Source organism: Oncorhynchus kisutch, unplaced genomic scaffold, assembly GCF_002021735.2.
Source record: "Oncorhynchus kisutch isolate 150728-3 unplaced genomic scaffold, Okis_V2 scaffold830, whole genome shotgun sequence".
Taxonomy (NCBI): Eukaryota; Metazoa; Chordata; class Actinopteri; order Salmoniformes; family Salmonidae; genus Oncorhynchus; species Oncorhynchus kisutch.
The window spans coordinates 38,436-63,375 of record NW_022262775.1 but is presented as its reverse complement, the minus strand read 5'-3'; the positions used below and the strand labels follow the sequence as shown (position 1 = coordinate 63,375).

The 24,940-nt window shown below is 42.4% G+C and overlaps 40 non-coding genes across 40 annotated transcripts; all 40 read left to right on the top strand.

Annotated features, from left to right (window-relative positions):
- Positions 1-512: 512 nt before the first annotated feature.
- Positions 513-585, top strand: trnaa-agc (transfer RNA alanine (anticodon AGC)). Its single transcript has one exon. It is a non-coding gene; the product is annotated as a tRNA-Ala (tRNA).
- A 239-nt stretch (positions 586-824) lies between these two features.
- trnaa-agc (transfer RNA alanine (anticodon AGC)) lies at positions 825-897 on the top strand. The gene has a single exon. It is a non-coding gene; the product is annotated as a tRNA-Ala (tRNA).
- Positions 898-1,841: 944 nt separating this feature from the next.
- trnaa-agc (transfer RNA alanine (anticodon AGC)) lies at positions 1,842-1,914 on the top strand. The gene has a single exon. It is a non-coding gene; the product is annotated as a tRNA-Ala (tRNA).
- Positions 1,915-2,154: 240 nt separating this feature from the next.
- Positions 2,155-2,227, top strand: trnaa-agc (transfer RNA alanine (anticodon AGC)). Its single transcript has one exon. It is a non-coding gene; the product is annotated as a tRNA-Ala (tRNA).
- Positions 2,228-2,466: 239 nt separating this feature from the next.
- Positions 2,467-2,539, top strand: trnaa-agc (transfer RNA alanine (anticodon AGC)). The gene has a single exon. It is a non-coding gene; the product is annotated as a tRNA-Ala (tRNA).
- A 239-nt stretch (positions 2,540-2,778) lies between these two features.
- trnaa-agc (transfer RNA alanine (anticodon AGC)) lies at positions 2,779-2,851 on the top strand. Its single transcript has one exon. It is a non-coding gene; the product is annotated as a tRNA-Ala (tRNA).
- A 239-nt stretch (positions 2,852-3,090) lies between these two features.
- Positions 3,091-3,163, top strand: trnaa-agc (transfer RNA alanine (anticodon AGC)). The gene has a single exon. It is a non-coding gene; the product is annotated as a tRNA-Ala (tRNA).
- A 239-nt stretch (positions 3,164-3,402) lies between these two features.
- Positions 3,403-3,475, top strand: trnaa-agc (transfer RNA alanine (anticodon AGC)). Its single transcript has one exon. It is a non-coding gene; the product is annotated as a tRNA-Ala (tRNA).
- Positions 3,476-3,715: 240 nt separating this feature from the next.
- trnaa-agc (transfer RNA alanine (anticodon AGC)) lies at positions 3,716-3,788 on the top strand. Its single transcript has one exon. It is a non-coding gene; the product is annotated as a tRNA-Ala (tRNA).
- Positions 3,789-4,027: 239 nt separating this feature from the next.
- On the top strand, positions 4,028-4,100 carry trnaa-agc (transfer RNA alanine (anticodon AGC)). Its single transcript has one exon. It is a non-coding gene; the product is annotated as a tRNA-Ala (tRNA).
- A 551-nt stretch (positions 4,101-4,651) lies between these two features.
- Positions 4,652-4,724, top strand: trnaa-agc (transfer RNA alanine (anticodon AGC)). Its single transcript has one exon. It is a non-coding gene; the product is annotated as a tRNA-Ala (tRNA).
- A 239-nt stretch (positions 4,725-4,963) lies between these two features.
- Positions 4,964-5,036, top strand: trnaa-agc (transfer RNA alanine (anticodon AGC)). Its single transcript has one exon. It is a non-coding gene; the product is annotated as a tRNA-Ala (tRNA).
- Positions 5,037-5,275: 239 nt separating this feature from the next.
- Positions 5,276-5,348, top strand: trnaa-agc (transfer RNA alanine (anticodon AGC)). The gene has a single exon. It is a non-coding gene; the product is annotated as a tRNA-Ala (tRNA).
- A 239-nt stretch (positions 5,349-5,587) lies between these two features.
- On the top strand, positions 5,588-5,660 carry trnad-auc (transfer RNA aspartic acid (anticodon AUC)). The gene has a single exon. It is a non-coding gene; the product is annotated as a tRNA-Asp (tRNA).
- Positions 5,661-5,900: 240 nt separating this feature from the next.
- Positions 5,901-5,973, top strand: trnaa-agc (transfer RNA alanine (anticodon AGC)). The gene has a single exon. It is a non-coding gene; the product is annotated as a tRNA-Ala (tRNA).
- A 239-nt stretch (positions 5,974-6,212) lies between these two features.
- On the top strand, positions 6,213-6,285 carry trnaa-agc (transfer RNA alanine (anticodon AGC)). Its single transcript has one exon. It is a non-coding gene; the product is annotated as a tRNA-Ala (tRNA).
- A 239-nt stretch (positions 6,286-6,524) lies between these two features.
- On the top strand, positions 6,525-6,597 carry trnaa-agc (transfer RNA alanine (anticodon AGC)). The gene has a single exon. It is a non-coding gene; the product is annotated as a tRNA-Ala (tRNA).
- Positions 6,598-6,836: 239 nt separating this feature from the next.
- On the top strand, positions 6,837-6,909 carry trnaa-agc (transfer RNA alanine (anticodon AGC)). Its single transcript has one exon. It is a non-coding gene; the product is annotated as a tRNA-Ala (tRNA).
- Positions 6,910-8,477: 1,568 nt separating this feature from the next.
- Positions 8,478-8,550, top strand: trnaa-agc (transfer RNA alanine (anticodon AGC)). Its single transcript has one exon. It is a non-coding gene; the product is annotated as a tRNA-Ala (tRNA).
- A 1,880-nt stretch (positions 8,551-10,430) lies between these two features.
- trnaa-agc (transfer RNA alanine (anticodon AGC)) lies at positions 10,431-10,503 on the top strand. Its single transcript has one exon. It is a non-coding gene; the product is annotated as a tRNA-Ala (tRNA).
- A 1,880-nt stretch (positions 10,504-12,383) lies between these two features.
- trnaa-agc (transfer RNA alanine (anticodon AGC)) lies at positions 12,384-12,456 on the top strand. The gene has a single exon. It is a non-coding gene; the product is annotated as a tRNA-Ala (tRNA).
- Positions 12,457-12,695: 239 nt separating this feature from the next.
- trnaa-agc (transfer RNA alanine (anticodon AGC)) lies at positions 12,696-12,768 on the top strand. Its single transcript has one exon. It is a non-coding gene; the product is annotated as a tRNA-Ala (tRNA).
- Positions 12,769-13,712: 944 nt separating this feature from the next.
- On the top strand, positions 13,713-13,785 carry trnaa-agc (transfer RNA alanine (anticodon AGC)). Its single transcript has one exon. It is a non-coding gene; the product is annotated as a tRNA-Ala (tRNA).
- Positions 13,786-15,353: 1,568 nt separating this feature from the next.
- trnaa-agc (transfer RNA alanine (anticodon AGC)) lies at positions 15,354-15,426 on the top strand. The gene has a single exon. It is a non-coding gene; the product is annotated as a tRNA-Ala (tRNA).
- Positions 15,427-15,665: 239 nt separating this feature from the next.
- Positions 15,666-15,738, top strand: trnaa-agc (transfer RNA alanine (anticodon AGC)). The gene has a single exon. It is a non-coding gene; the product is annotated as a tRNA-Ala (tRNA).
- A 944-nt stretch (positions 15,739-16,682) lies between these two features.
- Positions 16,683-16,755, top strand: trnaa-agc (transfer RNA alanine (anticodon AGC)). The gene has a single exon. It is a non-coding gene; the product is annotated as a tRNA-Ala (tRNA).
- Positions 16,756-16,994: 239 nt separating this feature from the next.
- Positions 16,995-17,067, top strand: trnaa-agc (transfer RNA alanine (anticodon AGC)). The gene has a single exon. It is a non-coding gene; the product is annotated as a tRNA-Ala (tRNA).
- A 1,257-nt stretch (positions 17,068-18,324) lies between these two features.
- Positions 18,325-18,397, top strand: trnaa-agc (transfer RNA alanine (anticodon AGC)). The gene has a single exon. It is a non-coding gene; the product is annotated as a tRNA-Ala (tRNA).
- A 239-nt stretch (positions 18,398-18,636) lies between these two features.
- Positions 18,637-18,709, top strand: trnaa-agc (transfer RNA alanine (anticodon AGC)). Its single transcript has one exon. It is a non-coding gene; the product is annotated as a tRNA-Ala (tRNA).
- A 944-nt stretch (positions 18,710-19,653) lies between these two features.
- trnaa-agc (transfer RNA alanine (anticodon AGC)) lies at positions 19,654-19,726 on the top strand. The gene has a single exon. It is a non-coding gene; the product is annotated as a tRNA-Ala (tRNA).
- Positions 19,727-19,965: 239 nt separating this feature from the next.
- trnaa-agc (transfer RNA alanine (anticodon AGC)) lies at positions 19,966-20,038 on the top strand. The gene has a single exon. It is a non-coding gene; the product is annotated as a tRNA-Ala (tRNA).
- Positions 20,039-21,295: 1,257 nt separating this feature from the next.
- Positions 21,296-21,368, top strand: trnaa-agc (transfer RNA alanine (anticodon AGC)). The gene has a single exon. It is a non-coding gene; the product is annotated as a tRNA-Ala (tRNA).
- Positions 21,369-22,625: 1,257 nt separating this feature from the next.
- trnaa-agc (transfer RNA alanine (anticodon AGC)) lies at positions 22,626-22,698 on the top strand. Its single transcript has one exon. It is a non-coding gene; the product is annotated as a tRNA-Ala (tRNA).
- Positions 22,699-22,937: 239 nt separating this feature from the next.
- On the top strand, positions 22,938-23,010 carry trnaa-agc (transfer RNA alanine (anticodon AGC)). Its single transcript has one exon. It is a non-coding gene; the product is annotated as a tRNA-Ala (tRNA).
- Positions 23,011-23,249: 239 nt separating this feature from the next.
- On the top strand, positions 23,250-23,322 carry trnaa-agc (transfer RNA alanine (anticodon AGC)). The gene has a single exon. It is a non-coding gene; the product is annotated as a tRNA-Ala (tRNA).
- Positions 23,323-23,561: 239 nt separating this feature from the next.
- On the top strand, positions 23,562-23,634 carry trnaa-agc (transfer RNA alanine (anticodon AGC)). Its single transcript has one exon. It is a non-coding gene; the product is annotated as a tRNA-Ala (tRNA).
- A 239-nt stretch (positions 23,635-23,873) lies between these two features.
- trnaa-agc (transfer RNA alanine (anticodon AGC)) lies at positions 23,874-23,946 on the top strand. Its single transcript has one exon. It is a non-coding gene; the product is annotated as a tRNA-Ala (tRNA).
- A 239-nt stretch (positions 23,947-24,185) lies between these two features.
- trnaa-agc (transfer RNA alanine (anticodon AGC)) lies at positions 24,186-24,258 on the top strand. The gene has a single exon. It is a non-coding gene; the product is annotated as a tRNA-Ala (tRNA).
- Positions 24,259-24,497: 239 nt separating this feature from the next.
- trnaa-agc (transfer RNA alanine (anticodon AGC)) lies at positions 24,498-24,570 on the top strand. Its single transcript has one exon. It is a non-coding gene; the product is annotated as a tRNA-Ala (tRNA).
- A 239-nt stretch (positions 24,571-24,809) lies between these two features.
- Positions 24,810-24,882, top strand: trnaa-agc (transfer RNA alanine (anticodon AGC)). The gene has a single exon. It is a non-coding gene; the product is annotated as a tRNA-Ala (tRNA).
- The last annotated feature ends 58 nt before the right edge of the window (positions 24,883-24,940 follow it).

Below are 24,940 nucleotides of genomic sequence, written 5' to 3'. Positions count from 1 at the left end.
TCTCTTGAGTATGTTTTTGTGTGGACGCGAGTGAGGAGAATGCATAAAGCAATACATTTAAGAAGCACTCGCACTCCCGCCAACTGTATTACCTCACGCTTCACCACCCCATTCACTGAACCTCCTTCCAGCCAGGACAATGGCAACAATAGACGAATCAAGATATACACAAAGCAAACGTTTGACTTCACAATTATCAGCTAGATATGGGCAACTAACATGCATTTCCCCACGATCAACTGATCCTAATGTTATTCCACAGACAGCCAGCAGGGGGAACTCCAGACTCGCAGGTTTTTCTGCTATCAAACACCCAAAACTCACTAACACAACAATACAACTATTTCCACCACTGGGCTTACTCCAGTCACTACTTCAACATTTACTGAACTACCATGAAAAAGACTTTTAGACAGCTGAAGCAAGCATACTTTTTAAAAAGTATCCGTTCTTATGGACGAGGGATTTGGCAGTGCGGTCATTGAGATTTCATACTTCTTGTTGGAGGCACAGGGGGATTAGCTCAAATGGTAGAGCGCTCGCTTAGCATGCGAGAGGTAGCGGGATCGATGCCCGCATCCTCCAAATATTTGGTTTGATTCAATCAGCACACATTGTTGTTGTAGCTCTGGATACTAACCCAACAATACAACTATTTCCACCACTGGGCTTACTGCAGTCACTACTTCAACCTTTACTGAACTACCATGAAAAATACTTTTAGACAGCTGAAGCAAGCATACTTTAAAAAAAGTATCCTTTCTTATGGACGAGGGATTTGGCAGTGCGGTCATTGAGATTTCATACTTCTTTTCGTAGGCACAGGGGTATTAGCTCAAATGGTAGAGCGCTCGCTTAGCATGCGCGAGGTAGCGGGATCGATTCCCGCATCCTCCAATTACTTTGTTTGGTTCAATCAGCACACATTGTTGTTGTAGCTCTGGACTAACAAATTGAATCAAGTGTGCTTGTCTGGCTCTAAAATGTAAATGTGAATTGCTGCGGCTACCCGAGGACGATAGCTGGGAACAACTAGTGTCAGGTAGAGCGTGGTGACGAGTTGAAATATTAATTCAAAATAGACCTACCAGTAGACAACGCTATCGTGGCTGTTAATAATATATTAGGCTAAGTACTGTTGTATACTCTGTTCTTTCAATTGTTTTGAGTTTATGACATTTTTCTCATGCAGTGTTTTAATGGGATTATTTAGGGACAGTTCAAAAATTACTGGGTGAGTGGGGGCTTGTAGCTCTCAAACTCTAGGGGTGTTTTTCCAAACATACTACCATGCTCCACACTCATGCTCCGATTGTATTCTCCACTCCGTTCTCTTGAGTATGTTTTTGTGTGGACGCGAGTGAGGAGAATGCATAAAGCAATACATTTAAGAAGCACTCGCACTCCCGCCAACTGTATTACCTCACGCTTCACCACCCCATTCACTGAACCTCCTTCCAGCCAGGACAATGGCAACAATAGACGAATCAAGATATACACAAAGCAAACGTTTGACTTCACAATTATCAGCTAGATATGGGCAACTAACATGCATTTCCCCACGATCAACTGATCCTAATGTTATTCCATAGACAACCAGCAGGGGGAACTCCAGACTCGCAGGTTTTTCTGCTATCAAACACCCAAAACTCACTAACACAACAATACAACTATTTCCACCACTGGGTTTACTCCAGTCACTACTTCAACCTTTACTGAACTACCATGAAAAATACTTTTAGACAGCTGAAGCAAACATACTTTAAAAAAAGTATCCTTTTTATGGACGAGGGATTTGGCAGTGCGGTCATTGAGATTTCATACTTCTTTTTGGAGGCACAGGGGGATTAGCTCAAATGGTAGAGCGCTCGCTTAGCATGCGAGAGGTAGCGGGATCGATGCCCGCATCCTCCAAATATTTAGTTTGGTTCAATCAGCACACATTGTTGTTGTAGCTCTGGATACTAACCCAACAATACAACTATTTCCACCACTGGGCTTACTCCAGTCACAACTTCAACATTTACTGAACTACCATGAAAAATACTTTTAGACAGCTGAAGCAAGCATACTTTTTAAAAAAGTATCCGTTCTTATGGACGAGGGATTTGGCAGTGTGGTCATTGAGATTTCATACTTCTTGTTTTAGGCACAGGGGGATTAGCTCAAATGGTAGAGTGCTCGCTTAGCATGCGAGAGGTAGCGGGATCGATGCCCGCATCCTCCAATTACTTTGTTTGGTTCAATCAGCACACATTGTTGTTGTAGCTCTGGATACTAACCCAACAATACAACTATTTCCACCACTGGGCTTACTGCAGTCACTACTTCAACCTTTACTGAACTACCATGAAAAATACTTTTAGACAGCTGAAGCAAGCATACTTTAAAAAAAGTATCCTTTCTTATGGACGAGGGATTTGGCAGTGCGGTCATTGAGATTTCATACTTCTTTTTGAAGGCACAGGGGGATTAGCTCAAATGGTAGAGCGCTCGCTTAGCATGCGAGAGGTAGCGGGATCGATGCCCGCATCCTCCAAATATTTGGTTTGGTTCAATCAGCACACATTGTTGTTGTAGGTCTGGATACTAACCCAACAATACAACTATTTCCACCACTGGGCTTACTGCAGTCACTACTTCAACCTTTACTGAACTACCATGAAAAATACTTTTAGACAGCTGAAGCAAGCATACTTTAAAAAAAGTATCCTTTCTTATGGACGAGGGATTTGGCAATGCGGTCATTGAGATTTCATACTTATTTTTGAAGGCACAGGGGGGTTAGCTCAAATGGTAGAGCGCTCGCTTAGCATGCGAGAGGTAGCGGGATCGATGCCCGCATCCTCCAAATATTTAGTTTGGTTCAATCAGCACACATTGTTGTTGTAGCTCTGGATACTAACCCAACAATACAACTATTTCCACCACTGGGCTTACTCCAGTCACAACTTCAACATTTACTGAACTACCATGAAAAATACTTTTAGACAGCTGAAGCAAGCATACTTTAAAAAAAGTATCCTTTCTTATGGACGAGGGATTTGGCAGTGTGGTCATTGAGATTTCATACTTCTTGTTTTAGGCACAGGGGGATTAGCTCAAATGGTAGAGTGCTCGCTTAGCATGCGAGAGGTAGCGGGATCGATGCCCGCATCCTCCAATTACTTTGTTTGGTTCAATCAGCACACATTGTTGTTGTAGCTCTGGATACTAACCCAACAATACAACTATTTCCACCACTGGGCTTACTGCAGTCACTACTTCAACCTTTACTGAACTACCATGAAAAATACTTTTAGACAGCTGAAGCAAGCATACTTTTAAAAAAGTATCCTTTCTTATGGACGAGGGATTTGGCAGTGCGGTCATTGAGATTTCATACTTCTTTTTGAAGGCACAGGGGGATTAGCTCAAATGGTAGAGCGCTCGCTTAGCATGCGAGAGGTAGCGGGATCGATGCCCGCATCCTCCAAATATTTAGTTTGGTTCAATCAACACACATTGTTGTTGTAGCTCTGGATACTAACCCAACAATACAACTATTTCCACCACTGGGCTTACTCCAGTCACAACTTCAACATTTACTGAACTACCATGAAAAATACTTTTAGACAGCTGAAGCAAGCATACTTTTTAAAAAAGTATCCGTTCTTATGGACGAGGGATTTGGCAGTGTGGTCATTGAGATTTCATACTTCTTGTTTTAGGCACAGGGGGATTAGCTCAAATGGTAGAGTGCTCGCTTAGCATGCGAGAGGTAGCGGGATCGATGCCCGCATCCTCCAATTACTTTGTTTGGTTCAATCAGTACACATTGTTGTTGTAGCTCTGGATACTAACCCAACAATACAACTATTTCCACCACTGGGCTTACTGCAGTCACTACTTCAACCTTTACTGAACTACCATGAAAAATACTTTTAGACAGCTGAAGCAAGCATACTTTAAAAAAAGTATCCTTTCTTATGGACGAGGGATTTGGCAGTGCGGTCATTGAGATTTCATACTTCTTTTTGAAGGCACAGGGGGATTAGCTCAAATGGTAGAGCGCTCGCTTAGCATGCGAGAGGTAGCGGGATCGATGCCCGCATCCTCCAAATATTTGGTTTGGTTCAATCAGCACACATTGTTGTTGTAGGTCTGGATACTAACCCAACAATACAACTATTTCCACCACTGGGCTTACTGCAGTCACTACTTCAACCTTTACTGAACTACCATGAAAAATACTTTTAGACAGCTGAAGCAAGCATACTTTAAAAAAAGTATCCTTTCTTATGGACGAGGGATTTGGCAGTGTGGTCATTGAAATTTCATACTTCTTGTTTTAGGCACAGGGGGATTAGCTCAAATGTTAGAGTGCTCGCTTAGCATGCGAGAGGTAGCGGGATCGATGCCCGCATCCTCCAATTACTTTGTTTGGTTCAATCAGTACACATTGTTGTTGTAGCTCTGGATACTAACCCAACAATACAACTATTTCCACCACTGGGCTTACTGCAGTCACTACTTCAACCTTTACTGAACTACCATGAAAAATACTTTTAGACAGCTGAAGCAAGCATACTTTTAAAAAAGTATCCTTTCTTATGGACGAGGGATTTGGCAGTGCGGTCATTGAGATTTCATACTTCTTTTTGAAGGCACAGGGGGATTAGCTCAAATGGTAGAGCGCTCGCTTAGCATGCGAGAGGTAGCGGGATCGATGCCCGCATCCTCCAAATATTTGGTTTGGTTCAATCAGCACACATTGTTGTTGTAGGTCTGGATACTAACCCAACAATACAACTATTTCCACCACTGGGCTTACTGCAGTCACTACTTCAACCTTTACTGAACTACCATGAAAAATACTTTTAGACAGCTGAAGCAAGCATACTTTAAAAAAAGTATCCTTTCTTATGGACGAGGGATTTGGCAATGCGGTCATTGAGATTTCATACTTCTTTTTGAAGGCACAGGGGGGTTAGCTCAAATGGTAGAGCGCTCGCTTAGCATGCGAGAGGTAGCGGGATCGATGCCCGCATCCTCCAAATATTTAGTTTGGTTCAATCAGCACACATTGTTGTTGTAGCTCTGGATACTAACCCAACAATACAACTATTTCCACCACTGGGCTTACTCCAGTCACAACTTCAACATTTACTGAACTACCATGAAAAATACTTTTAGACAGCTGAAGCAAGCATACTTTAAAAAAAGTATCCTTTCTTATGGACGAGGGATTTGGCAGTGTGGTCATTGAGATTTCATACTTCTTGTTTTAGGCACAGGGGGATTAGCTCAAATGGTAAAGTGCTCGCTTAGCATGCGAGAGGTAGCGGGATCGATGCCCGCATCCTCCAATTACTTTGTTTGGTTCAATCAGCACACATTGTTGTTGTAGCTCTGGATACTAACCCAACAATACAACTATTTCCACCACTGGGCTTACTGCAGTCACTACTTCAACCTTTACTGAACTACCATGAAAAATACTTTTAGACAGCTGAAGCAAGCATACTTTAAAAAAAGTATCCTTTCTTATGGACGAGGGATTTGGCAGTGCGGTCATTGAGATTTCATACTTCTCTTTGAAGGCACAGGGGGATTAGCTCAAATGGTAGAGGGCTCGCTTATCATGCGAGAGGTAGCGGGATCGATGCCCGCATCCTCCAAATATTTGGTTTGGTTCAATCAGCACACATTGTTGTTGTAGGTCTGGATACTAACCCAACAATACAACTATTTCCACCACTGGGCTTACTGCAGTCACTACTTCAACATTTACTGAACTACCATGAAAAATACTTTTAGACAGCTGAAGCAAGCATACTTTTTAAAAAAGTATCCGTTCTTATGGACGAGGGATTTGGCAGTGTGGTCATTGAGATTTCATACTTCTTGTTTTAGGCACAGGGGGATTAGCTCAAATGGTAGAGTGCTCGCTTAGCATGCGAGAGGTAGCGGGATCGATGCCCGCATCCTCCAATTACTTTGTTTGGTTCAATCAGTACACATTGTTGTTGTAGCTCTGGATACTAACCCAACAATACAACTATTTCCACCACTGGGCTTACTGCAGTCACTACTTCAACCTTTACTGAACTACCATGAAAAATACTTTTAGACAGCTGAAGCAAGCATACTTTAAAAAAAGTATCCTTTCTTATGGACGAGGGATTTGGCAGTGCGGTCATTGAGATTTCATACTTCATTTTGAAGGCACAGGGGGATTAGCTCAAATGGTAGAGCGCTCGCTTAGCATGCGAGAGGTAGCGGGATCGATGCCCGCATCCTCCAAATATTTGGTTTGGTTCAATCAGCACACATTGTTGTTGTAGCTCTGGATACTAACCCAACAATACAACTATTTCCACCACTGGGCTTACTCCAGTCACAACTTCAACATTTACTGAACTACCATGAAAAATACTTTTAGACAGCTGAAGCAAGCATACTTTAAAAAAAGTATCCTTTCTTATGGACGAGGGATTTGGCAGTGTGGTCATTGAGATTTCATACTTCTTGTTTTAGGCACAGGGGGATTAGCTCAAATGGTAGAGTGCTCGCTTAGCATGCGAGAGGTAGCGGGATCGATGCCCGCATCCTCCAATTACTTTGTTTGGTTCAATCAGCACACATTGTTGTTGTAGCTCTGGATACTAACCCAACAATACAACTATTTCCACCACTGGGCTTACTGCAGTCACTACTTCAACCTTTACTGAACTACCATGAAAAATACTTTTAGACAGCTGAAGCAAGCATACTTTAAAAAAAGTATCCTTTCTTATGGACGAGGGATTTGGCAGTGCGGTCATTGAGATTTCATACTTCTTTTTGAAGGCACAGGGGGATTAGCTCAAATGGTAGAGCGCTCGCTTAGCATGCGAGAGGTAGCGGGATCGATGCCCGCATCCTCCAAATATTTGGTTTGGTTCAATCAGCACACATTGTTGTTGTAGGTCTGGATACTAACCCAACAATACAACTATTTCCACCACTGGGCTTACTGCAGTCACTACTTCAACATTTACTGAACTACCATGAAAAATACTTTTAGACAGCTGAAGCAAGCATACTTTTAAAAAAGTATCCTTTCTTATGGACGAGGGATTTGGCAGTGCGGTCATTGAGATTTCATACTTCTTGTTGGAGGCGCAGGGGGATTAGCTCAAAAGGTAGAGCGCTCGCTTAGCATGCGAGAGGTAGCGTGATCGATACCCGCATCCTCCAAATATTTAGTTTGGTTCAATCAGCACACATTGTTGTTGTAGCTCTGGATACTAACCCAACAATACAACTATTTCCACCACTGGGCTTACTCCAGTCACAACTTCAACATTTACTGAACTACCATGAAAAATACCTTTAGACAGCTGAAGCAAGCATACTTTTTAAAAAGTATCCGTTCTTATGGACGAGGGATTTGGCAGTGCGGTCATTGAGATTTCATACTTATTTTTGAAGGCACAGGGGGATTAGCTCAAATGGTAGAGCGCTCGCTTAGCATGCGAGAGGTAGCGGGATCGATGCCCCCATCGTCCAATTACTTTTTTTGGTTCAATCAGCACACATTGTTGTTGTAGCTCTGGACTAACAAATTGAATCAAGTGTGCTTGTCTGGCTCTAAAATGTAAATGTGAATTGCTGCGGCTACCCGAGGACGATAGCTGGGAACAACTAGTGTCAGGTAGAGCGTGGTGACGAGTTGAAATATGAATTCAAAATAGACCTACCAGTAGACAACGCTATCGTGGCTGTTAATAATATATTAGGCTAAGTACTGTTTTATACTCTGTACTTTCAATTGTTTTGAGTTTCTGACATTTTTCTCATGCAGTGTTTTAATGGGATTATTTAGGGACAGTTCAAAAATTACTGGGTGAGTGGGGGCTTGTAGCTTTCAAACTCTAGGGGTGTTTTTCCAAACATACTACCATGCTCCACACTCATGCTCCGATTGTATTCTCCACTCCGTTCTCTTGAGTATGTTTTTGTGTGGACGCGAGTGAGGAGAATGCATAAAGCAATACATTTAAGAAGCACTCGCACTCCCCCTACTGTATTACCTCACGCTTCACCACCCCATTCACTGAATCTCCTTCCAGCCAGGACAATGGCAACAATAGACGAATCAAGATATACACAAAGCAAACGTTTGACTTCACAATTATCAGCTAGATATGGGCAACTAACATGCATTTCCCCACGATCAACTGATCCTAATGTTATTCCACAGACAGCCAGCAGGGGGAACTCCAGACTCGCAGGTTTTTCTGCTATCAAACACCCAAAACTCACTAACACAACAATACAACTATTTCCACCACTGGGCTTACTCCAGTCACTACTTCAACATTTACTGAACTACCATGAAAAATACTTTTAGACAGCTGAAGCAAGCATACTTTTAAAAAAGTATCCTTTCTTATGGATGAGGGATTTGGCAGTGCGGTCATTGAGATTTCATACTTCTTGTTGGAGGCACAGGGGGATTAGCTCAAATGGTAGAGCGCTCGCTTAGCATGCGAGAGGTAGCGTGATCGATACCCGCATCCTCCAAATATTTAGTTTGGTTCAATCAGCACACATTGTTGTTGTAGCTCTGGATACTAACCCAACAATACAACTATTTCCACCACTGGGCTTACTCCAGTCACAACTTCAACATTTACTGAACTACCATGAAAAATACTTTTAGACAGCTGAAGCAAGCATACTTTTAAAAAAGTATCCTTTCTTATGGACGAGGGATTTGGCAGTGCGGTCATTGAGATTTCATACTTCTTGTTGGAGGCGCAGGGGGATTAGCTCAAAAGGTGGAGCGCTCGCTTAGCATGCGAGAGGTAGCGTGATCGATACCCGCATCCTCCAAATATTTAGTTTGGTTCAATCAGCACACATTGTTGTTGTAGGTCTGGATACTAACCCAACAATACAACTATTTCCACCACTGGGCTTACTGCAGTCACTACTTCAACATTTACTGAACTACCATGAAAAATACTTTTAGACAGCTGAAGCAAGCATACTTTTAAAAAAGTATCCTTTCTTATGGACGAGGGATTTGGCAGTGCGGTCATTGAGATTTCATACTTCTTGTTGGAGGCGCAGGGGGATTAGCTCAAAAGGTAGAGCGCTCGCTTAGCATGCGAGAGGTAGCGTGATCGATACCCGCATCCTCCAAATATTTAGTTTGGTTCAATCAGCACACATTGTTGTTGTAGCTCTGGATACTAACCCAACAATACAACTATTTCCACCACTGGGCTTACTCCAGTCACAACTTCAACATTTACTGAACTACCATGAAAAATACCTTTAGACAGCTGAAGCAAGCATACTTTTTAAAAAGTATCCGTTCTTATGGACGAGGGATTTGGCAGTGCGGTCATTGAGATTTCATACTTATTTTTGAAGGCACAGGGGGATTAGCTCAAATGGTAGAGCGCTCGCTTAGCATGCGAGAGGTAGCGGGATCGATGCCCCCATCGTCCAATTACTTTTTTTGGTTCAATCAGCACACATTGTTGTTGTAGCTCTGGACTAACAAATTGAATCAAGTGTGCTTGTCTGGCTCTAAAATGTAAATGTGAATTGCTGCGGCTACCCGAGGACGATAGCTGGGAACAACTAGTGTCAGGTAGAGCGTGGTGACGAGTTGAAATATGAATTCAAAATAGACCTACCAGTAGACAACGCTATCGTGGCTGTTAATAATATATTAGGCTAAGTACTGTTTTATACTCTGTACTTTCAATTGTTTTGAGTTTCTGACATTTTTCTCATGCAGTGTTTTAATGGGATTATTTAGGGACAGTTCAAAAATTACTGGGTGAGTGGGGGCTTGTAGCTTTCAAACTCTAGGGGTGTTTTTCCAAACATACTACCATGCTCCACACTCATGCTCCGATTGTATTCTCCACTCCGTTCTCTTGAGTATGTTTTTGTGTGGACGCGAGTGAGGAGAATGCATAAAGCAATACATTTAAGAAGCACTCGCACTCCCCCTACTGTATTACCTCACGCTTCACCACCCCATTCACTGAATCTCCTTCCAGCCAGGACAATGGCAACAATAGACGAATCAAGATATACACAAAGCAAACGTTTGACTTCACAATTATCAGCTAGATATGGGCAACTAACATGCATTTCCCCACGATCAACTGATCCTAATGTTATTCCACAGACAGCCAGCAGGGGGAACTCCAGACTCGCAGGTTTTTCTGCTATCAAACACCCAAAACTCACTAACACAACAATACAACTATTTCCACCACTGGGCTTACTCCAGTCACTACTTCAACATTTACTGAACTACCATGAAAAATACTTTTAGACAGCTGAAGCAAGCATACTTTTAAAAAAGTATCCTTTCTTATGGATGAGGGATTTGGCAGTGCGGTCATTGAGATTTCATACTTCTTGTTGGAGGCACAGGGGGATTAGCTCAAATGGTAGAGCGCTCGCTTAGCATGCGAGAGGTAGCGTGATCGATACCCGCATCCTCCAAATATTTAGTTTGGTTCAATCAGCACACATTGTTGTTGTAGCTCTGGATACTAACCCAACAATACAACTATTTCCACCACTGGGCTTACTCCAGTCACAACTTCAACATTTACTGAACTACCATGAAAAATACTTTTAGACAGCTGAAGCAAGCATACTTTTAAAAAAGTATCCTTTCTTATGGACGAGGGATTTGGCAGTGCGGTCATTGAGATTTCATACTTCTTGTTGGAGGCGCAGGGGGATTAGCTCAAAAGGTGGAGCGCTCGCTTAGCATGCGAGAGGTAGCGTGATCGATACCCGCATCCTCCAAATATTTAGTTTGGTTCAATCAGCACACATTGTTGTTGTAGGTCTGGATACTAACCCAACAATACAACTATTTCCACCACTGGGCTTACTGCAGTCACTACTTCAACATTTACTGAACTACCATGAAAAATACTTTTAGACAGCTGAAGCAAGCATACTTTTAAAAAAGTATCCTTTCTTATGGACGAGGGATTTGGCAGTGCGGTCATTGAGATTTCATACTTCTTGTTGGAGGCGCAGGGGGATTAGCTCAAAAGGTAGAGCGCTCGCTTAGCATGCGAGAGGTAGCGTGATCGATACCCGCATCCTCCAAATATTTAGTTTGGTTCAATCAGCACACATTGTTGTTGTAGCTCTGGATACTAACCCAACAATACAACTATTTCCACCACTGGGCTTACTCCAGTCACAACTTCAACATTTACTGAACTACCATGAAAAATACCTTTAGACAGCTGAAGCAAGCATACTTTTTAAAAAGTATCCGTTCTTATGGACGAGGGATTTGGCAGTGCGGTCATTGAGATTTCATACTTATTTTTGAAGGCACAGGGGGATTAGCTCAAATGGTAGAGCGCTCGCTTAGCATGCGAGAGGTAGCGGGATCGATGCCCCCATCGTCCAATTACTTTTTTTGGTTCAATCAGCACACATTGTTGTTGTAGCTCTGGACTAACAAATTGAATCAAGTGTGCTTGTCTGGCTCTAAAATGTAAATGTGAATTGCTGCGGCTACCCGAGGACGATAGCTGGGAACAACTAGTGTCAGGTAGAGCGTGGTGACGAGTTGAAATATGAATTCAAAATAGACCTACCAGTAGACAACGCTATCGTGGCTGTTAATAATATATTAGGCTAAGTACTGTTTTATACTCTGTACTTTCAATTGTTTTGAGTTTCTGACATTTTTCTCATGCAGTGTTTTAATGGGATTATTTAGGGACAGTTCAAAAATTACTGGGTGAGTGGGGGCTTGTAGCTTTCAAACTCTAGGGGTGTTTTTCCAAACATACTACCATGCTCCACACTCATGCTCCGATTGTATTCTCCACTCCGTTCTCTTGAGTATGTTTTTGTGTGGACGCGAGTGAGGAGAATGCATAAAGCAATACATTTAAGAAGCACTCGCACTCCCCCTACTGTATTACCTCACGCTTCACCACCCCATTCACTGAATCTCCTTCCAGCCAGGACAATGGCAACAATAGACGAATCAAGATATACACAAAGCAAACGTTTGACTTCACAATTATCAGCTAGATATGGGCAACTAACATGCATTTCCCCACGATCAACTGATCCTAATGTTATTCCACAGACAGCCAGCAGGGGGAACTCCAGACTCGCAGGTTTTTCTGCTATCAAACACCCAAAACTCACTAACACAACAATACAACTATTTCCACCACTGGGCTTACTCCAGTCACTACTTCAACATTTACGGAACTACCATGAAAAATACTTTTAGACAGCTGAAGCAAGCATACTTTAAAAAAAGTATCCTTTCTTATGGACGAGGGATTTGGCAGTGCGGTCATTGAGATTTCATACTTCTTGTTGGAGGCACAGGGGGATTAGCTCAAATGGTAGAGCGCTCGCTTAGCATGCGAGAGGTAGCGTGATCGATACCCGCATCCTCCAAATATTTAGTTTGGTTCAATCAGCACACATTGTTGTTGTAGCTCTGGATACTAACCCAACAATACAACTACTTCCACCACTGGGCTTACTCCAGTCACAACTTCAACATTTACTGAACTACCATGAAAAATACCTTTAGACAGCTGAAGCAAGCATACTTTTTAAAAAGTATCCGTTCTTATGGACGAGGGATTTGGCAGTGCGGTCATTGAGATTTCATACTTATTTTTGAAGGCACAGGGGGATTAGCTCAAATGGTAGAGCGATCGCTTAGCATGCGAGAGGTAGCGGGATCGATGCCCGCATCCTCCAATTACTTTTTTTGGTTCAATCAGCACACATTGTTGTTGTAGCTCTGGACTAACAAATTGAATCAAGTGTGCTTGTCTGGCTCTAAAATGTAAATGTGAATTGCTGCGGCTACCCGAGGACGATAGCTGGGAACAACTAGTGTCAGGTAGAGCGTGGTGACGAGTTGAAATATGAATTCAAAATAGACCTACCAGTAGACAACGCTATCGTGGCTGTTAATAATATATTAGGCTAAGTACTGTTTTATACTCTGTACTTTCAATTGTTTTGAGTTTCTGACATTTTTCTCATGCAGTGTTTTAATGGGATTATTTAGGGACAGTTCAAAAATTACTGGGTGAGTGGGGGCTTGTAGCTTTCAAACTCTAGGGGTGTTTTTCCAAACATACTACCATGCTCCACACTCATGCTCCGATTGTATTCTCCACTCCGTTCTCTTGAGTATGTTTTTGTGTGGACGCGAGTGAGGAGAATGCATAAAGCAATACATTTAAGAAGCACTCGCACTCCCCCTACTGTATTACCTCACGCTTCACCACCCCATTCACTGAATCTCCTTCCAGCCAGGACAATGGCAACAATAGACGAATCAAGATATACACAAAGCAAACGTTTGACTTCACAATTATCAGCTAGATATGGGCAACTAACATGCATTTCCCCACGATCAACTGATCCTAATGTTATTCCACAGACAGCCAGCAGGGGGAACTCCAGACTCGCAGGTTTTTCTGCTATCAAACACCCAAAACTCACTAACACAACAATACAACTATTTCCACCACTGGGCTTACTCCAGTCACTACTTCAACATTTACTGAACTACCATGAAAAATACTTTTAGACAGCTGAAGCAAGCATACTTTTAAAAAAGTATCCTTTCTTATGGACGAGGGATTTGGCAGTGCGGTCATTGAGATTTCATACTTCTTGTTGGAGGCACAGGGGGATTAGCTCAAATGGTAGAGCGCTCGCTTAGCATGCGAGAGGTAGCGTGATCGATACCCGCATCCTCCAAATATTTAGTTTGGTTCAATCAGCACACATTGTTGTTGTAGCTCTGGATACTAACCCAACAATACAACTATTTCCACCACTGGGCTTACTCCAGTCACAACTTCAACATTTACTGAACTACCATGAAAAATACTTTTAGACAGCTGAAGCAAGCATACTTTTAAAAAAGTATCCTTTCTTATGGACGAGGGATTTGGCAGTGCGGTCATTGAGATTTCATACTTCTTGTTGGAGGCGCAGGGGGATTAGCTCAAAAGGTGGAGCGCTCGCTTAGCATGCGAGAGGTAGCGTGATCGATACCCGCATCCTCCAAATATTTAGTTTGGTTCAATCAGCACACATTGTTGTTGTAGCTCTGGATACTAACCCAACAATACAACTATTTCCACCACTGGGCTTACTCCAGTCACAACTTCAACATTTACTGAACTACCATGAAAAATACCTTTAGACAGCTGAAGCAAGCATACTTTTTAAAAAGTATCCGTTCTTATGGACGAGGGATTTGGCAGTGCGGTCATTGAGATTTCATACTTATTTTTGAAGGCACAGGGGGATTAGCTCAAATGGTAGAGCGCTCGCTTAGCATGCGAGAGGTACCGGGATCGATGCCCGCATCGTCCAATTACTTTTTTTGGTTCAATCAGCACACATTGTTGTTGTAGCTCTGGACTAACAAATTGAATCAAGTGTGCTTGTCTGGCTCTAAAATGTAAATGTGAATTGCTGCGGCTACCCGAGGACGATAGCTGGGAACAACTAGTGTCAGGTAGAGCGTGGTGACGAGTTGAAATATGAATTCAAAATAGACCTACCAGTAGACAACGCTATCGTGGCTGTTAATAATATATTAGGCTAAGTACTGTTTTATACTCTGTACTTTCAATTGTTTTGAGTTTCTGACATTTTTCTCATGCAGTGTTTTAATGGGATTATTTAGGGACAGTTCAAAAATTACTGGGTGAGTGGGGGCTTGTAGCTTTCAAACTCTAGGGGTGTTTTTCCAAACATACTACCATGCTCCACACTCATGCTCCGATTGTATTCTCCACTCCGTTCTCTTGAGTATGTTTTTGTGTGGACGCGAGTGAGGAGAATGCATAAAGCAATACATTTAAGAAGCACTCGCACTCCCCCTACTGTATTACCTCACGCTTCACCACCCCATTCACTGAATCTCCTTCCAGCCAGGACAATGGCAACAATAGACGAATCAAGATATACACAAAGCAAACGTTTGACTTCACAATTATCAGCTAGATATGGGCAACTAACATGCATTTCCCCACGATCAACTGATCCTAATGTTATTCCACAGACAGCCAGCAGGGGGAACTCCAGACTCGCAGGTTTTTCTGCTATCAAACACCCAAAACTCACTAACACAACAATACAACTATTTCCACCACTGGGCTTACTCCAGTCACTACTTCAACATTTACTGAACTACCATGAAAAATACTTTTAGACAGCTGAAGCAAGCATACTTTTAAAAAAGTATCCTTTCTTATGGACGAGGGATTTGGCAGTGCGGTCATTGAGATTTCATACTTCTTGTTGGAGGCACAGGGGGATTAGCTCAAATGGTAGAGCGCTCGCTTAGCATGCGAGAGGTAGCGTGATCGATACCCGCATCCTCCAAATATTTAGTTTGGTTCAATCAGCACACATTGTTGTTGTAGCTCTGGATACTAACCCAACAATACAACTACTTCCACCACTGGGCTTACTCCAGTCACTACTTCAACATTTACTGAACTACCATGAAAAATACCTTTAGACAGCTGAAGCAAGCATACTTTTTAAAAAGTATCCGTTCTTATGGACGAGGGATTTGGCAGTGCGGTCATTGAGATTTCATACTTATTTTTGAAGGCACAGGGGGATTAGCTCAAATGGTAGAGCGCTCGCTTAGCATGCGAGAGGTAGCGGGATCGATGCCCGCATCCTCCAATTACTTTTTTTGGTTCAATCAGCACACAATGTTGTTGTAGCTCTGGACTAACAAATTGAATCAAGTGTGCTTGTCTGGCTCTAAAATGTAAATGTGAATTGCTGCGGCTACCCGAGGACGATAGCTGGGAACAACTAGTGTCAGGTAGAGCGTGGTGACGAGTTGAAATATGAATTCAAAATAGACCTACCAGTAGACAACGCTATCGTGGCTGTTAATAATATATTAGGCTAAGTACTGTTTTATACTCTGTACTTTCAATTGTTTTGAGTTTCTGACATTTTTCTCATGCAGTGTTTTAATGGGATTATTTAGGGACAGTTCAAAAATTACTGGGTGAGTGGGGGCTTGTAGCTTTCAAACTCTAGGGGTGTTTTTCCAAACATACTACCATGCTCCACACTCATGCTCCGATTGTATTCTCCACTCCGTTCTCTTGAGTATGTTTTTGTGTGGACGCGAGTGAGGAGAATGCATAAAGCAATACATTTAAGAAGCACTCGCACTCCCCCTACTGTATTACCTCACGCTTCACCACCCCATTCACTGAATCTCCTTCCAGCCAGGACAATGGCAACAATAGACGAATCAAGATATACACAAAGCAAACGTTTGACTTCACAATTATCAGCTAGATATGGGCAACTAACATGCATTTCCCCACGATCAACTGATCCTAATGTTATTCCACAGACAGCCAGCAGGGGGAACTCCAGACTCGCAGGTTTTTCTGCTATCAAACACCCAAAACTCACTAACACAACAATACAACTATTTCCACCACTGGGCTTACTCCAGTCACTACTTCAACATTTACTGAACTACCATGAAAAATACTTTTAGACAGCTGAAGCAAGCATACTTTTAAAAAAGTATCCTTTCTTATGGACGAGGGATTTGGCAGTGCGGTCATTGAGATTTCATACTTCTTGTTGGAGGCACAGGGGGATTAGCTCAAATGGTAGAGCGCTCGCTTAGCATGCGAGAGGTAGCGTGATCGATACCCGCATCCTCCAAATATTTAGTTTGGTTCAATCAGCACACATTGTTGTTGTAGCTCTGGATACTAACCCAACAATACAACTATTTCCACCACTGGGCTTACTCCAGTCACAACTTCAACATTTACTGAACTACCATGAAAAATACCTTTAGACAGCTGAAGCAAGCATACTTTTTAAAAAGTATCCATTCTTATGGACGAGGGATTTGGCAGTGCGGTCATTGAGATTTCATACTTCTTTTTGAAGGCACAGGGGGATTAGCTCAAATGGTAGAGCGCTCGCTTAGCATGCGAGAGGTAGCGGGATCGATGCCCGCATCCTCCAAATATTTGGTTTGGTTCAATCAGCACACATTGTTGTTGTATCTCTGGATACTAACCCAACAATACAACTATTTCCACCACTGGGCTTACTGCAGTCACTACTTCAACCTTTACTGAACTACCATGAAAAATGCTTTTAGACAGCTGAAGCAAGCATACTTTAAAAAAAGTATCCTTTCTTATGGACGAGGGATTTGGCAGTGCGGTCATTGAGATTTCATACTTCTTTTCGTAGGCACAAGGGTATTAGCTCAAATGGTAGAGCGCTCGCTTAGCATGCGAGAGGTAGCGGGATCGATGCCCGCATCCTCCAATTACTTTGTTTGGTTCAATCAGCACACATTGTTGTTGTAGCTCTGGACTAACAAATTGAATCAAGTGTGCTTGTCTGGCTCTAAAATGTAAATGTGAATTGCTGCGGCTACCCGAGGACGATAGCTGGGAACAACTAGTGTCAGGTAGAGCGTGGTGACGAGTTGAAATATTAAGTCAAAATAGACCTACCAGTACACAACGCTATCGTGGCTGTTAATAATATATTAGGCTAAGTACTGTTGTATACTCTGTTCTTTCAATTGTTTTGAGTTTATGACATTTTTCTCATGCAGTGTTTTAATGGGATTATTTAGGGACAGTTCAAAAATTACTGGGTGAGTGGGGGCTTGTAGCTCTCAAACTCTAGGGGTGTTTTTCCAAACATACTACCATGCTCCACACTCATGCTCCGATTGTATTCTCCACTCCGTTCTCTTGAGTATGTTTTTGTGTGGACGCGAGTGAGGAGAATGCATAAAGCAATACATTTAAGAAGCACTCGCACTCCCGCCAACTGTATTACCTCACGCTTCACCACCCCATTCACTGAACCTCCTTCCAGCCAGGACAATGGCAACAATAGACGAATCAAGATATACACAAAGCAAACGTTTGACTTCACAATTATCAGCTAGATATGGGCAACTAACATGCATTTCCCCACGATCAACTGATCCTAATGTTATTCCACAGACAGCCAGCAGGGGGAACTCCAGACTCGCAGGTTTTTCTGCTATCAAACACCCAAAACTCACTAACACAACAATACAACTATTTCCACCACTGGGCTTACTCCAGTCACTACTTCAACATTTACTGAACTACCATGAAAAATACTTTTAGACAGCTGAAGCAAGCATACTTTTTAAAAAGTATCCGTTCTTATGGACGAGGGATTTGGCAGTGCGGTCATTGAGATTTCATACTTCTTGTTGGAGGCACAGGGGGATTAGCTCAAATGGTAGAGCGCTCGCTTAGCATGCGAGAGGTAGCGGGATCGATGCCCGCATCCTCCAAATATTTGGTTTGATTCAATCAGCACACATTGTTGTTGTATCTCTGGATACTAACCCAACAATACAACTATTTCCACCACTGGGCTTACTGCAGTCACTACTTCAACCTTTACTGAACTACCATGAAAAATACCTTTAGACAGCTGAAGCAAGCATACTTTTTAAAAAGTATCCGTTCTTATGGACGAGGGATTTGGCAGTGCGGTCATTGAGATTTCATACTTATTTTTGAAGGCACAGGGGGATTAGCTCAAATGGTAGAGCGCTCGCTTAGCATGCGAGAGGTAGCGGGATCGATGCCCGCATCCTCCAATTACTTTTTTTGGTTCAATCAGCACACATTGTTGTTGTAGCTCTGGACTAACAAATTGAATCAAGTGTGCTTGTCTGGCTCTAAAATGTAAATGTGAATTGCTGCGGCTACCCGAGGACGATAGCTGGGAACAACTAGTGTCAGGTAGAGCGTGGTGACGAGTTGAAATATGAATTCAAAATAGACCTACCAGTAGACAACGCTATCGTGGCTGTTAATAATATATTAGGCTAAGTACTGTTTTATACTCTGTACTTTCAATTGTTTTGAGTTTCTGACATTTTTCTCATGCAGTGTTTTAATGGGATTATTTAGGGACAGTTCAAAAATTACTGGGTGAGTGGGGGCTTGTAGCTTTCAAACTCTAGGGGTGTTTTTCCAAACATACTACCATGCTCCACACTCATGCTCCGATTGTATTCTCCACTCCGTTCTCTTGAGTATGTTTTTGTGTGGACGCGAGTGAGGAGAATGCATAAAGCAATACATTTAAGAAGCACTCGCACTCCCCCTACTGTATTACCTCACGCTTCACCACCCCATTCACTGAATCTCCTTCCAGCCAGGACAATGGCAACAATAGACGAATCAAGATATACACAAAGCAAACGTTTGACTTCACAATTATCAGCTAGATATGGGCAACTAACATGCATTTCCCCACGATCAACTGATCCTAATGTTATTCCACAGACAGCCAGCAGGGGGAACTCCAGACTCGCAGGTTTTTCTGCTATCAAACACCCAAAACTCACTAACACAACAATACAACTATTTCCACCACTGGGCTTACTCCAGTCACTACTTCAACATTTACTGAACTACCATGAAAAATACTTTTAGACAGCTGAAGCAAGCATACTTTTAAAAAAGTATCCTTTCTTATGGACGAGGGATTTGGCAGTGCGGTCATTGAGATTTCATACTTCTTGTTGGAGGCACAGGGGGATTAGCTCAAATGGTAGAGCGCTCGCTTAGCATGCGAGAGGTAGCGTGATCGATACCCGCATCCTCCAAATATTTAGTTTGGTTCAATCAGCACACATTGTTGTTGTAGCTCTGGATACTAACCCAACAATACAACTATTTCCACCACTGGGCTTACTCCAGTCACAACTTCAACATTTACTGAACAACCATGAAAAATACCTTTAGACAGCTGAAGCAAGCATACTTTTTAAAAAGTATCCGTTCTTATGGACGAGGGATTTGGCAGTGCGGTCATTGAGATTTCATACTTCTTTTTGAAGGCACAGGGGGATTAGCTCAAATGGTAGAGCGCTCGCTTAGCATGCGAGAGGTAGCGGGATCGATGCCCGCATCCTCCAAATATTTGGTTTGGTTCAATCAGCACACATTGTTGTTGTATCTCTGGATACTAACCCAACAATACAACTATTTCCACCACTGGGCTTACTGCAGTCACTACTTCAACCTTTACTGAACTACCATGAAAAATGCTTTTAGACAGCTGAAGCAAGCATACTTTAAAAAAAGTATCCTTTCTTATGGACGAGGGATTTGGCAGTGCGGTCATTGAGATTTCATACTTCTTTTCGTAGGCACAAGGGTATTAGCTCAAATGGTAGAGCGCTCGCTTAGCATGCGAGAGGTAGCGGGATCGATGCCCGCATCCTCCAATTACTTTGTTTGGTTCAATCAGCACACATTGTTGTTGTAGCTCTGGACTAACAAATTGAATCAAGTGTGCTTGTCTGGCTCTAAAATGTAAATGTGAATTGCTGCGGCTACCCGAGGACGATAGCTGGGAACAACTAGTGTCAGGTAGAGCGTGGTGACGAGTTGAAATATTAAGTCAAAATAGACCTACCAGTACACAACGCTATCGTGGCTGTTAATAATATATTAGGCTAAGTACTGTTGTATACTCTGTTCTTTCAATTGTTTTGAGTTTATGACATTTTTCTCATGCAGTGTTTTAATGGGATTATTTAGGGACAGTTCAAAAATTACTGGGTGAGTGGGGGCTTGTAGCTCTCAAACTCTAGGGGTGTTTTTCCAAACATACTACCATGCTCCACACTCATGCTCCGATTGTATTCTCCACTCCGTTCTCTTGAGTATGTTTTTGTGTGGACGCGAGTGAGGAGAATGCATAAAGCAATACATTTAAGAAGCACTCGCACTCCCGCCAACTGTATTACCTCACGCTTCACCACCCCATTCACTGAACCTCCTTCCAGCCAGGACAATGGCAACAATAGACGAATCAAGATATACACAAAGCAAACGTTTGACTTCACAATTATCAGCTAGATATGGGCAACTAACATGCATTTCCCCACGATCAACTGATCCTAATGTTATTCCACAGACAGCCAGCAGGGGGAACTCCAGACTCGCAGGTTTTTCTGCTATCAAACACCCAAAACTCACTAACACAACAATACAACTATTTCCACCACTGGGCTTACTCCAGTCACTACTTCAACATTTACTGAACTACCATGAAAAATACTTTTAGACAGCTGAAGCAAGCATACTTTTTAAAAAGTATCCGTTCTTATGGACGAGGGATTTGGCAGTGCGGTCATTGAGATTTCATACTTCTTTTCGTAGGCACAGGGGTATTAGCTCAAATGGTAGAGCGCTCGCTTAGCATGCGCGAGGTAGCGGGATCGATTCCCGCATCCTCCAATTACTTTGTTTGGTTCAATCAGCACACATTGTTGTTGTAGCTCTGGACTAACAAATTGAATCAAGTGTGCTTGTCTGGCTCTAAAATGTAAATGTGAATTGCTGCGGCTACCCGAGGACGATAGCTGGGAACAACTAGTGTCAGGTAGAGCGTGGTGACGAGTTGAAATATTAATTCAAAATAGACCTACCAGTAGACAACGCTATCGTGGCTGTTAATAATATATTAGGCTAAGTACTGTTGTATACTCTGTTCTTTCAATTGTTTTGAGTTTATGAAATTTTTCTCATGCAGTGTTTTAATGGGATTATTTAGGGACAGTTCAAAAATTACTGGGTGAGTGGGGGCTTGTAGCTCTCAAACTCTAGGGGTGTTTTTCCAAACATACTACCATGCTCCACACTCATGCTCCGATTGTATTCTCCACTCCGTTCTCTTGAGTATGTTTTTGTGTGGACGCGAGTGAGGAGAATGCATAAAGCAATACATTTAAGAAGCACTCGCACTCCCGCCAACTGTATTACCTCACGCTTCACCACCCCATTCACTGAACCTCCTTCCAGCCAGGACAATGGCAACAATAGACGAATCAAGATATACACAAAGCAAACGTTTGACTTCACAATTATCAGCTAGATATGGGCAACTAACATGCATTTCCCCACGATCAACTGATCCTAATGTTATTCCATAGACAACCAGCAGGGGGAACTCCAGACTCGCAGGTTTTTCTGCTATCAAACACCCAAAACTCACTAACACAACAATACAACTATTTCCACCACTGGGTTTACTCCAGTCACTACTTCAACCTTTACTGAACTACCATGAAAAATACTTTTAGACAGCTGAAGCAAACATACTTTAAAAAAAGTATCCTTTTTATGGACGAGGGATTTGGCAGTGCGGTCATTGAGATTTCATACTTCTTTTTGGAGGCACAGGGGGATTAGCTCAAATGGTAGAGCGCTCGCTTAGCATGCGAGAGGTAGCGGGATCGATGCCCACATCCTCCAAATATTTAGTTTGGTTCAATCAGCACACATTGTTGTTGTAGCTCTGGATACTAACCCAACAATACAACTATTTCCACCACTGGGCTTACTCCAGTCACAACTTCAACATTTACTGAACTACCATGAAAAATACTTTTAGACAGCTGAAGCAAGCATACTTTTTAAAAAAGTATCCGTTCTTATGGACGAGGGATTTGGCAGTGTGGTCATTGAGATTTCATACTTCTTGTTTTAGGCACAGGGGGATTAGCTCAAATGGTAGAGTGCTCGCTTAGCATGCGAGAGGTAGCGGGATCGATGCCCGCATCCTCCAATTACTTTGTTTGGTTCAATCAGCACACATTGTTGTTGTAGCTCTGGATACTAACCCAACAATACAACTATTTCCACCACTGGGCTTACTGCAGTCACTACTTCAACCTTTACTGAACTACCATGAAAAATACTTTTAGACAGCTGAAGCAAGCATACTTTTAAAAAAGTATCCTTTCTTATGGACGAGGGATTTGGCAGTGCGGTCATTGAGATTTCATACTTCTTTTTGAAGGCACAGGGGGATTAGCTCAAATGGTAGAGCGCTCGCTTAGCATGCGAGAGGTAGCGGGATCGATGCCCGCATCCTCCAAATATTTGGTTTGGTTCAATCAGCACACATTGTTGTTGTAGGTCTGGATACTAACCCAACAATACAACTATTTCCACCACTGGGCTTACTGCAGTCACTACTTCAACCTTTACTGAACTACCATGAAAAATACTTTTAGACAGCTGAAGCAAGCATACTTTAAAAAAAGTATCCTTTCTTATGGACGAGGGATTTGGCAATGCGGTCATTGAGATTTCATACTTCTTTTTGAAGGCACAGGGGGGTTAGCTCAAATGGTAGAGTGCTCGCTTAGCATGCGAGAGGTAGCGGGATCGATGCCCGCATCCTCCAATTACTTTGTTTGGTTCAATCAGCACACATTGTTGTTGTAGCTCTGGATACTAACCCAACAATACAACTATTTCCACCACTGGGCTTACTGCAGTCACTACTTCAACCTTTACTGAACTACCATGAAAAATACTTTTAGACAGCTGAAGCAAGCATACTTTTAAAAAAGTATCCTTTCTTATGGACGAGGGATTTGGCAGTGCGGTCATTGAGATTTCATACTTCTTTTTGAAGGCACAGGGGGATTAGCTCAAATGGTAGAGCGCTCGCTTAGCATGCGAGAGGTAGCGGGATCGATGCCCGCATCCTCCAAATATTTGGTTTGGTTCAATCAGCACACATTGTTGTTGTAGGTCTGGATACTAACCCAACAATACAACTATTTCCACCACTGGGCTTACTGCAGTCACTACTTCAAGCTTTACTGAACTACCATGAAAAATACTTTTAGACAGCTGAAGCAAGCATACTTTAAAAAAAGTATCCTTTCTTATGGACGAGGGATTTGGCAATGCGGTCATTGAGATTTCATACTTCTTTTTGAAGGCACAGGGGGGTTAGCTCAAATGGTAGAGCGCTCGCTTAGCATGCGAGAGGTAGCGGGATCGATGCCCGCATCCTCCAAATATTTAGTTTGGTTCAATCAGCACACATTGTTGTTGTAGCTCTGGATACTAACCCAACAATACAACTATTTCCACCACTGGGCTTACTCCAGTCACAACTTCAACATTTACTGAACTACCATGAAAAATACTTTTAGACAGCTGAAGCAAGCATACTTTAAAAAAAGTATCCTTTCTTATGGACGAGGGATTTGGCAGTGTGGTCATTGAGATTTCATACTTCTTGTTTTAGGCACAGGGGGATTAGCTCAAATGGTAGAGTGCTCGCTTAGCATGCGAGAGGTAGCGGGATCGATGCCCGCATCCTCCAAATATTTAGTTTGGTTCAATCAGCACACATTGTTGTTGTAGCTCTGGATACTAACCCAACAATACAACTATTTCCACCACTGGGCTTACTCCAGTCACAACTTCAACATTTACTGAACTACCATGAAAAATACTTTTAGACAGCTGAAGCAAGCATACTTTAAAAAAAGTATCCTTTCTTATGGACGAGGGATTTGGCAGTGTGGTCATTGAGATTTCATACTTCTTGTTTTAGGCACAGGGGGATTAGCTCAAATGGTAGAGTGCTCGCTTAGCATGCGAGAGGTAGCGGGATCGATGCCCGCATCCTCCAATTACTTTGTTTGGTTCAATCAGCACACATTGTTGTTGTAGCTCTGGATACTAACCCAACAATACAACTATTTCCACCACTGGGCTTACTGCAGTCACTACTTCAACCTTTACTGAACTACCATGAAAAATACTTTTAGACAGCTGAAGCAAGCATACTTTTAAAAAAGTATCCTTTCTTATGGACGAGGGATTTGGCAGTGCGGTCATTGAGATTTCATACTTCTTTTTGAAGGCACAGGGGGATTAGCTCAAATGGTAGAGTGCTCGCTTAGCATGCGAGAGGTAGCGGGATCGATGCCCGCATCCTCCAAATATTTAGTTTGGTTCAATCAACACACATTGTTGTTGTAGCTCTGGATACTAACCCA